Raw genomic sequence first — 10843 nt, 5'->3', positions numbered from 1 at the left:
TGTATAGGGTTTCTGAGGTTGTAATATTTGTGGGAGCAGAAAACCTCATTTTCCTCCCATGGAGAAGCTGGTGAGCTCGAACCACCAACATTGCCCAGTGTTTATTATAAAGAGATTCAAATCAAAACATCAATGAAATATCATCTCACCCTAGCAATAATATCAGAGTTTAATAAGGTTGAAAATAATATATGCTGACAAAGGCATTCAGAGATTGGAATTTTCATACACTGCTGATGGGACTTTAAAATGGTACAACTATTGTGGGAAATGGTATGGTGATTCCTTAAAAAGTTGGAAATAAATATATGATCCAGTAATCCCACTATTAGATATACATCATAGAGAAATAAAAGCCACAACATGAATAGATATGTGCATACCCATTCAAAGTGATGGAAACAATCTAATGCCCTGGGTTGATTTCGTTCAACCTGATGAACCCAAGGTTGACAAGTCAGGCAGCAGGTTTCTGGCTGCAGATGTGAATGAATCTGAGGTTGGCAGATAAGATGGCAGGTTCCTGACAACTTCCAAGATTGGTAAGCAATACAGCAGGTCACTGAATCAAGTCCAAAGAACTGAAGGTCAGATGACAAGTCAGATTCCCAGCAAAAAGCAAGTAAGCTTTACCATAGTGTCCAATATATTGGAAGCAGGCCACACTCCTGAGGAAATTTTCTTTCAACTGACTGATTGTTCATAGCAGATCTCATCATCAAGGAGCTCTATGGTTCCCAAGACTGTAAATATCTCTGCTTCATCTTTGTCTTGTAGAGCAACTGGTGGACTCGAACTGCCAAGCTTGTGGTTCAGAGTTTAATGCTCATCCTAGGACCAATAAAATAGATTACTATGCCTTAAGTGTTAAATCATTGAGAATCCTGGCTCAATCAAATTGATACAAAACCTTAACTATTGCATACCCATCAATGGATGAATAGATAAACAAGCTATGGTGCATATTCACAATGGAATAGTATGCAACATTAAAGAATAATGAAGAATATGTGAAACACTATATCATGGATGAACCTGGAGGACACTATACTGAGTGATATTATTCAATCACAAAGAACGTATGTTGCACGCGACCAAAACTTACAAAAGTCAAGGTAAGTTTTATACACAAAAAGAAACATTCTTTTATTGCTACCAAAAATAGAAGGGGAGGGGTTGAGGGAAATCACTAGCTAGAAAATAGACATTAATTTGGGTAAAGGGAAAGGCAACATAAAATAAAGGAGTGATCAGCATAATATCACTAAAGCAAAGAAGACACAGAGGTACACAAGAGTTACAGACAACAAAGGTCAATTCTATTATATACACATCCTGTAATAACAGTAATAACAAACAATAATCTAAGAATGGACATATAAACATTGCAAGCTGAACAGATTTGGGTAGGTAAACAGGATTATATCCATGACTATATATAGGTTTGGCAAAGAATATTTGTACACACATATTTGAGTGTGCTGTGAATATATCCATGTAAATAGTGGAGCAATTTTATAAAAATTTTATTAAAATGTGCAATTTTATAAAAATTTCTTAGCCATAATCAAACACTTAGAACCAGTCTCATGGGATAAATAATTAACTCAACTCCACAACATAGTTTATAAAGACATTGTTCCACACCCTACTGAGCTGAGTAGCAACAGGGGTCTTAAAAGATAGCAAACAGCCATGTAAGATGCAACTATTGGTCTCTACCTATCTGGAGGAAAGAAATGTGATGAAAACCAAAAACTCAAGGAAATAATTATTCCAAAGGACAAGTGGACTGCATGAACCACAGTCTTCAATACCCTGAGGCTAGAAGAACCAGATGATGCCCAACTACCACAACTGACTGCTCTTATCAGAACCACAGAAGGTCCAGGAAGAAATGAGAGAAAAATATAAAACAAGATTCAAAATCATAACAAAAAAAGTTATGCTTACTGGCCTGATAGAGACTGGTGGAACCCGAGACTGTGGCTCTTAGGCACTCTTCAAACCTGTCATTATAAACCTGGAAATAAAATCACCTCTGAGATCACCTAAGAGCAATAAAACTGACAAAACACAAAGAAAAAAAAAGCAAAATTAAAATTGCCAAAATAAAAAATAAAATTGAAAACATTACAACAAGTACAATTGAGATAAAGAAGTTTGTAACAGAATACTGTGAAAAACTGTACTTCAACAAATCAGAAAACCTAGAAGAAATGGACAAATTTCTATAAGCACACTACCTATCTAAACTATTACAAATTGAGGTAAAAATCTAAACAGACTTCTAAACAAAGAAGATATTGACGATGTCATTATAAAACTGCCAACAACAAAACAACAAATGGCCCAGATGGCTTCAGTGGGGAATTTGACCAAACATTCAGAGAAGACTTGACACCATTTCTATTCAAACTCTTCTAAAGCATAGAAAAAGAAGGAATGCTTCTTGTTTTAATTATCTAATACTGCTATAACAGAAATACCACAAGTGGATGATATTCTCTCACAGTTTCAGAAGCTGGTAGCAAAATTCATCTTCATCTGTGAATCTAGAGGAAAAGTTACCTGCTTCAAAAGTTCAGTGATGGAACAGGAACACGATACATGTTTCCACTATTAATTGGAGATATTTGAAAGAAAGAAGGGATAATCGGCACCAAGCATGTAAAATACAAAAAAATCAGCAGAACAATTTGTTCTCAAAGGTTGAAAATATCCTCTGTTCTCTGAGACTGTGTAGCCAACTGCCATCCCCTCCAAATTCTGGGTATTAGTCATCCTATCTGGATTCTGCGTGATGGCCTCTTGGCCTTGAGTTCCAGCTCCACTTACCAGACCAATTCCTGCTACTCTGACCAACACAGTTCCCCTAGACCAACTGAGAAATGTTGCAGCTTCCTATTATGCATACCTCCCTAGTGCTTTTGTTCCCCTTGTAGATCTGTATCGCTCAGAATCTTTAGTCCCTGAAAACCTTATGAATAGCAGAGAAACACTGTCAGATATAGTGCTGGAAAATGAGACGCTCAGGTTGGAAGGCACTCAAAATGCAACTGGGAAAGAGCTGCCTCCTCAAAGTAGAGTTGACCATGATGACGCAAATGGAGTAAAGCCCATGGGACATTCATTTGCTGATGGGGCACAATTCAAAATGAAGAGATATAGCTGTAAACATCTATTGAAAATCAGAACATGGAATGTAAAAAGTATGAATCTGGGAAAATTGGAAGTTGTCAAAAATGAAATGGAACACATAAACATCGCTATTTTAGGCGTTAGTGAGCTGAAGTGGACTGATATCGGTCATTCTGAATCTGACAACCAATGGTTTATTATGCCTGGAATGACAAATTGAAGAGGAAGGGTGTTGCATTGATTGTCAAAAACAATATATCCAGATCAGTCATGAGGTACAACGCTGTCTGTGATAGGATAATATCCATGCACCTGCAGGGAAGCCCAGTTAATACCACTATTATTCAAATTTACATACCAATCACTAAAACCAGTGAGATGAAATAGAAGAATTCTACCAACTTCTTCAATCTGAAATAGATCAAACATGTAATCAAGATGCATTTATCATTACTAGTAATTGGAATGCAAAGATTGGGAGCAAAGAGGAAGCATCAGTAGCTGGAAAATATGTCCTTGATGACAGAAATGATGCTGGAGAATGCATGATAGAAATCTGAAAAATCAACTATTTGTTCATTTCAAATACCTTCTTTAGACAGCATAAGAGACGACTATACACATGGACCTCACCAGATGGAATATATAGATATCAAATTGACTACATCTGCTTAAAGAGATGATGGAAAAGCTCCATATCATCAGTGAAAACAAGGCCAGGGGCAGACTGTGGAACAGACCATCAATTACTCATATGCAAATTCAAACTCAAACTGAAGCTGAAGAAAATGAAAACAAGTCCACGAGAGCCAAAATATGACCTTGAATATATTCCACCTGAATTTAGAGATCATTTGAAGAACACATTTGATACATTAAACAAAAAGACCAAAGACCAGAAGAGTTGTGGACTGACATCAAGAACATCATGCATGAAGAAAGCAAAAAGTCATTGAGAAGACAAGAAAGAAGGAAAAGGTCAAAATGGATGTTAGAAGAGACACTGAAATTTGCTCTCCAGTGTAGAGATGCTAAAGCAAATGGAAGAAATGAGGAGGTACAAGAGCTGAACAGAAAATTTCAAAGATCAGCTCAAGAAGATAAAGCCAAATATTACAACAAAATGTGCAAAGATCTAGAATCAGAAAACCAAAAAGGAAGAACACGCTCAGCATTTCTCAAGCTGGGGGCACTGAAGAAAAATTCAAGTCTCGACTTTCGTTATTGAAAGATTCTCTGGACAAATTATTGAATGATGCAGAAAGCATCAAGAGAAGATGGAAGGAATACACAGAGTCACTGTACCAAAAGGAAATGGTTAATGTTCAACTGTTTCAAGAGGTAGCATCGAAGGAATTGGCAAAGAACAAGTGACCAGGCAGAGGCACTGACTCACCTCTGCCAAGAAATTTGGAAGACAAATATCTGGTCAACTGATTGAAAGAGATCCGTATTTGTGCCCATTCCAAAGAGAGGTGACCCAATAGAATATGGAAATCATTGGGCAATCTCTTTGATATCCCATGCGACTAAAGTTTTACTAAAGGTAATACAGAAACATCTGCAAGCATTCATTGACAGAGAACTTCCAGAGGTTCAAGCTGGATTCTGAAGAGGCTGCGGGATATCACTGCTGATGTTCGATGGATCTTGCAGAGAATACCAGAAAGATGTTTACCTGTGCTTTATTGACTATGCAAAGGCTTTCTATTGTGTGGATCATGACAAGCTATGGACAACATTGCGAAGTATGAGTATGCCTAGGATATTGATCTTTATGTGTTCCATAACATTTTTCACAACTTCTAATTTTCCTAAATTCATGCTTCATGTATTCCATATTCCCATTACTAATGGATGTTTACATCTGTTTTTCCTCATTTTGAGTTGTGCCCCATAAGCAAATGAAGGTCCCAAAAGCTTTACTCTATTTTCATAATCATGGTCAACTCTAGTTTGAAAAGCCATTTTTTCTCCAGTCGTATTTTGAGTGCCTTCCAATGAAAAGGCGCTCATCTTCTGGTACTATATCTGACAGTATTCTAGTATTCTTCAACATGTTTCAATATTGTGGTGCTATTTGACAGTGTTACACTGGTATTCATAAGGTTTTCAGAGGTTAAACCTTTAGAAGTCATCTGTCTTGCCTCCTTCCTAGTCTGTCTTAGTCTGAAAACTCAGCTGAAACCTGCCCACCAAGGACGACCCTTGTTGTTATTATTGTTGTTAGCCTCTATCAAGTCAGTACCAACTCATAGCAACCTTATGCACAACAGAATGAAACTCTGTTGGATCATGTGCCAACTTCACAATCTTTGATATGCTTGAGACCATTGCAGTCACCACTCTACAAATCTATCTAGTTAGGGGTCTTCCTCTTTATCGCTGACCCTCCACCTTACCAAGCATGGTGTCCTTCTCCAGTGACTGGTCCTTCCTGATGATATGTCTGAAGTATCAAAGATGAAGTCTGGTCTTTCTGGCTTCTCCTCCAATACTATAACTCATATATATCCATTCTTCTATGATCTTATTTATTCATTGTCAAATTTTCATATGTATATTAGGTCATTGAAAATACCGTGGCTTAGGTCAAGTGAACTTCAGTCCTCAAACTGACATCTTTGCTCTTGAACACTTAAAAGAAGTCTTGTGTCGCAGATTTACCTAATGTAATACGTCATTTTATATCTTGACTGCTGTTTACATGAGTGTTGATGGTTGATCCAAACAAAATCTTTGACAACTTCAATCTTTTCTCCATTTATCTTAATGTTATTTATTGGTCCAGTGGTGAGGATTTTTGTTTCTTTATATTAAGGTGCAACCTATGCCGAAGGCTGTGGCCTTTGATCTTCATCTGTAAGCACCACATTGTTTACTATGCCTGGAATGATAAATTGAAGAGGAATGGCATCATATTCATCATCAAAATGAATAATTCAAGATCTAGCTTGAAGTACAATACTGTCTGTGATAATATAATATCAATACGCCTACAAGGAAGACCAATTTATATAAATATTATTCAAATATACACACCAACCACTAAAGCCAGTGATGATGAAATTGAAGAATTCTACCAACGTCTTCAGTCTGAAATTTATCAGACATCCAATAAAGATTTATTGATGATTACTGGTGATTGAAATGAAAAGTTGGAAACAAAGAGGAAGGATCTGTGGATGGAAACGGATGACCCTGATGGTGTTTTAAATACCAGTGGCGTAAGCTTTCAGCATCACAGCAGTTCGAAAGTCACCACAGTATGAAAAACAGATGAGGGGTGAAGGAAAACTGTGGTGATTAGGAAAATATTGTACCTTTCTAGTTACCAGCCACCAGTGTGAGCATTTGTGTGGTCCTTGGCAGGAAAAGCTGTCCCAATTGGAATGCTGCTTCAGGTCAGATAACGTTTCCCAGTTCTTTTTGTCTTCTTGTTCATTATCTTTGTTAAGCTTCTTCTCCTACTTGGTGTTCAATTGTTTTTTTATTCTTTCCTCTGAAGTTCCAAGATTATCATCCACATCGACTTCATTGGATCCCTTGGTCTTTGTTATAGGAAATCTGAATATCCTGTCTACCTAGTCTTCCATCTTTCTGGAAGTCTCCCATATCTTTTCATTTTAAGGTTCTCCTTGCATGTGCTGTGTTTTGTTGGGAAGGGTCTGAGTATAGGCTATGAGAGTGCCAGGTGTTACCTAGTCAGCACTGAGTTTTTCTAATAGTGGCCTCTCTCTGAGGAAGCCCTGAATGTGGAAGACAAAGGCAATTATGCCTGTGTAGTTTTGAGGGCTGTTTAAAAGTATGGGGTTCACTGTGAGATCCAAGCAGCAATTATTCAGCTAATTGATAGTCAAAATGTACATTTTGATCTGAATTAATTTGCTAAATTGAGCCAAAATGAAGATGAGTAATAAGATGTAGAAAGTAGTAACATTATGGCATAATCACACAAAAAATGAAACAACAACAACAAAAAGTTGTTGTTAAGTGCTGTCGATTTAGTTCCGACTCAGCAACCCTGTATAAGATTTCCAAGAAGTGACTGGGTGAGTTTGAACCACCAGCCCTGTGGTTCAAACCGACCTTGTGGTCCAGTGATTTATCCCACAGTGCCATACCAGAATTTTCATAGTAAATTTTCATCTTAAACTCAATATCTCTGCCTACCAGCTGTGCAATCAGAGACATCACTTAACTTTTCTGTGCCTTAATTTTCCTATCTGTGAAATGAATAGGTTGAACCAAATAATTCTGAAATTTCTTTTTTTCCATAAGATTTGTTAAAACATCCGATTATAAACCATATTGTCTACCTTTGCTTTACTGACTAGATAAAATGGTAGCTCTCACTCACAGTCTCAAAATCCAATTATGCCAGCTTTACTACCTATGACTTTTAAGGTTAAACCTATACCCTAGACTTCTAAGAGAAAAGACACTGACAGGGCATTGAATCCAAGTTATAGGACTTACCCCAGTGCTGAAGCAAGGCATAGGGCAGAAAGAGTCTGAAAATCCTTCTGCTGTCTTCCTACTGTTTGGAATAATGGCTGGATAACAATGACCATTGTCTATGGCCCTGGCTGGACCAGTATGAAGACCAGAGACAAAGTCATAGCTCTTAGAGGTCTTGGGAGGGACAGACAGAGGGAATATTATACCATTGAAGGAAAAAAGTCATCTGAGGATGCTATCAGGTGCACTGCATGGAGGCTTGCTACACATGGAAGGTGATCAGAAAATGTTATTTTTCTTTCTTTACCCCAACCCAGAAGCAAAAAGAGATATGGCTGAAAAATGCTAATTTAATTCTCTCTTGGATCTTTCCCTTCCTTGTCAGTGGAATGGGAATATCATTACCTAAACAAATGCACAGAAATCTGTGAGCATGACAGTTGACCACTCAGGAAATCCCATTGTGCTTGTCTTTGCCACAACTAAACACCAGGTATGTCATGATAATTGTACCCAGGTTTCTATCACTAGGGAGACACAAAAGATGTCAGAGAGGAGCAGTGCATGCACACAGGTTGTTTCTTGCCTGCCTGCCTGCTAATGCTAATGAGGAAACTCTGGTGCCAGCCTCTGGGTGTGCACTGGACAGCCGGGAGATCCACTGTGTCTTGATGGACTTTGCCTCTCTCAGCTCTGGGATCAGACTCTCCAAAGGTGTTTTTGATTTTCTCACTGCAAAGGTCAGAGTTTTCACACATACTCCCTGATTCTGAAAACCATGAGCTATAGACAACATATGTACCCCATCTCCAGGTCTTGGCATGTGCCATTCCTGTGCTAGACTGTCTTCTACAAGCGCCTCTCTTGCAGAGCTCCTGGTCCTCTTTCCCTACAGAATCTACCATAGAACCATGATTCTCACTGTTATATGCCTCTTCCCCTAGATATTGTAAGCTACTTGAGGGCAGGAATTGCAAATTATTCAAGTTCCTATATCCTTGCTCATACTAGGTATTCAGCTACAATAAATAAATAAACAGACGCCAGCTCCATCAAATATCCATGGTGCTGAGGTCTGGAGTCACCCTGCAGGGATAACTCCGGTTGAGAAGAGCAGTTGTAGTGAAGACGGAACACACTAGGAATGCAGGGAAAAAACACTGCTGAGAAACAGAAGCTTCAATAGGCAAATGGTCTTTTGGCCTGTGATGCTACTGTCAAATTTAAAGACATTGCCCTGATATTGCCAGGAGACTCCTGAATGCTTAGTTATTCTACCTGCCGTGGTTATATTTTCTAAGCCAAAAACTGGAATATGGGGATAAAACCAAATACTATGTAGTGGTCCACCTAAGAAATCGGTTTTACTGCAATGAATATAGTCATGAGATTTCAAAAGAGTTTCATGAAATCCAGCACCTATAAAGGTACTAGAAAAAGGATTCTATATGGAAGTGGTATGGGTTCAGTTAACTCCGCTGTGGTTTGGATTTGGTTGTAAAGTAAACAAAGGTGATCACAAGCTTTGCAAGTAAATGTTCTGCCTGGTAATATATGGGTCTGGTCTTGCTTTGGAGTTCCAGGATATCTCTTGTGGCTCAATCCCCCAGCGGCAGAACTGGGAAGGGCTCCAGACTTCTTAGGAATGCTTCCCAATGCTTCAGAGCACTGCAGAACTATTTATTTCATCTTCCTCAGGTCCCATCCAAGTTGATCAGACACATGAGGTTTATCCATCAAAACACTGTGTGTTGGTAATCAGAACATCTGGTTTCTACTCATGGCTCTCTGGCATCATGTGATCCTGTGCAAATTACCTTGACCCTCAGTTTTTACAATCATAAAATGAGAGCATTTGTCTCTCACTGGAGACTCAGAGTTCCCCTGAAGTCCTTGGGAAACCCTATGTTGTTGTTAAGTGCCATCAAGTTGGTTCTGACCCATAGCAACCCAGTATAGGGTTTTCAAGGAGTGGCTGGTGAGTTTGAACCACCGACCCTGCAATTCAGTGTTTCATTTTGTTGCACATAGGGTCACTATGAGTCAGAACCAACTTGAGGGTACCAAACAACAACAGCAGATGATCTCTAAGGATCTTTCTCTTATGTCCCAACCTCAGATGGACTTTTCTCAGTGAAATAAAAGGGCCCATATTAGAGAAAAATGATTTCCCTTCTTAGCCAGATAGCTTAGATCAGAATAGAAAGGACACTTACTATTCTACCACTAGCTAGCTATGTGACTTTGCATAAGTGCTTGATTTTCCTTGGGACTCTATTTTCTTATTCAATGGCAAAAATGAGAAAGGGCTCCCTGAAGGAATAGTGATGAGCATGTGAGCTCTGGCACATGGAAGAGGCTCTTGAAATGCCTGTTCCCTTCCTCTCCTTCCACAGGCATGCTGACATGCTGCTTCCAAAAATCAGCATTTCTTGGTTCACAATTCTGGGTTTTGTTTATTACTTCATAGAGACTTAGTTGGGAAGAAAATATACACAGTCTTCTTGCATTACTATTAAAAGCATGAATTAATCCTACTGTGATTTACATGGGAGGGGCTGAGAAAAAAGTAATTCCGGCTCCAGAAACCACTCCTCATTGGTTTTAAACTCTCCAGGCTCCTGGCTTCCAACAGGTAACATTCCTGTCCCTACTTATGTGCTAGGAGCAGGCCCAGGGAATGTGACAACTGTCCCAGCAACCCCAACATCAGTATCCTACATAAGCCCCAGTCAGATGAGCATCCAGGAAGGGGAAGAGGAGACTCAAGCCTTTTCCTGAGCGTTTTTGTCTTGAAGTGTGCAGTTCTACACAGCCAAAGATGTTCATCTCACTGGAGATCTGTGAGGCCCCACACATAGTACCCTCAAGGCCATCCTTTGCCCCCCCTCTTCTTATGTGAACAGTATCTCCACTCTCTGCTCAGCACTTGTCTTCCTCCAAGGCCAGTATGTCTACCTGTCTGTCCTAGCCCTTATCCAGATATGCAAACTTCAATCTCATAATCTGTCTCCTTTTAATGCTGATATAGCTTCCTATATCAGCTGTCTGGCAGCCTAATCTTCTCCTGGGCCCCTCCATATCAGCTCCCTAAAACCATTAGACTACACCTGCTTTCCATCACCTCCATGATCCATTTGACTGGCTCTTCTGTGGCCCACCATACTCTGGCTGCTGGCCCTGGCTGTCCAGTCTCTTGGTCCCACCATGTGGAGGTTTTCCATCAAATATCCATGGTGCT

This window comes from Chrysochloris asiatica, unplaced genomic scaffold, assembly GCF_000296735.1.
Source record: "Chrysochloris asiatica unplaced genomic scaffold, ChrAsi1.0 scaffold00158, whole genome shotgun sequence".
NCBI lineage: Eukaryota > Metazoa > Chordata > Mammalia > Afrosoricida > Chrysochloridae > Chrysochloris > Chrysochloris asiatica.
Note: the sequence above shows the minus strand (reverse complement) of the source record.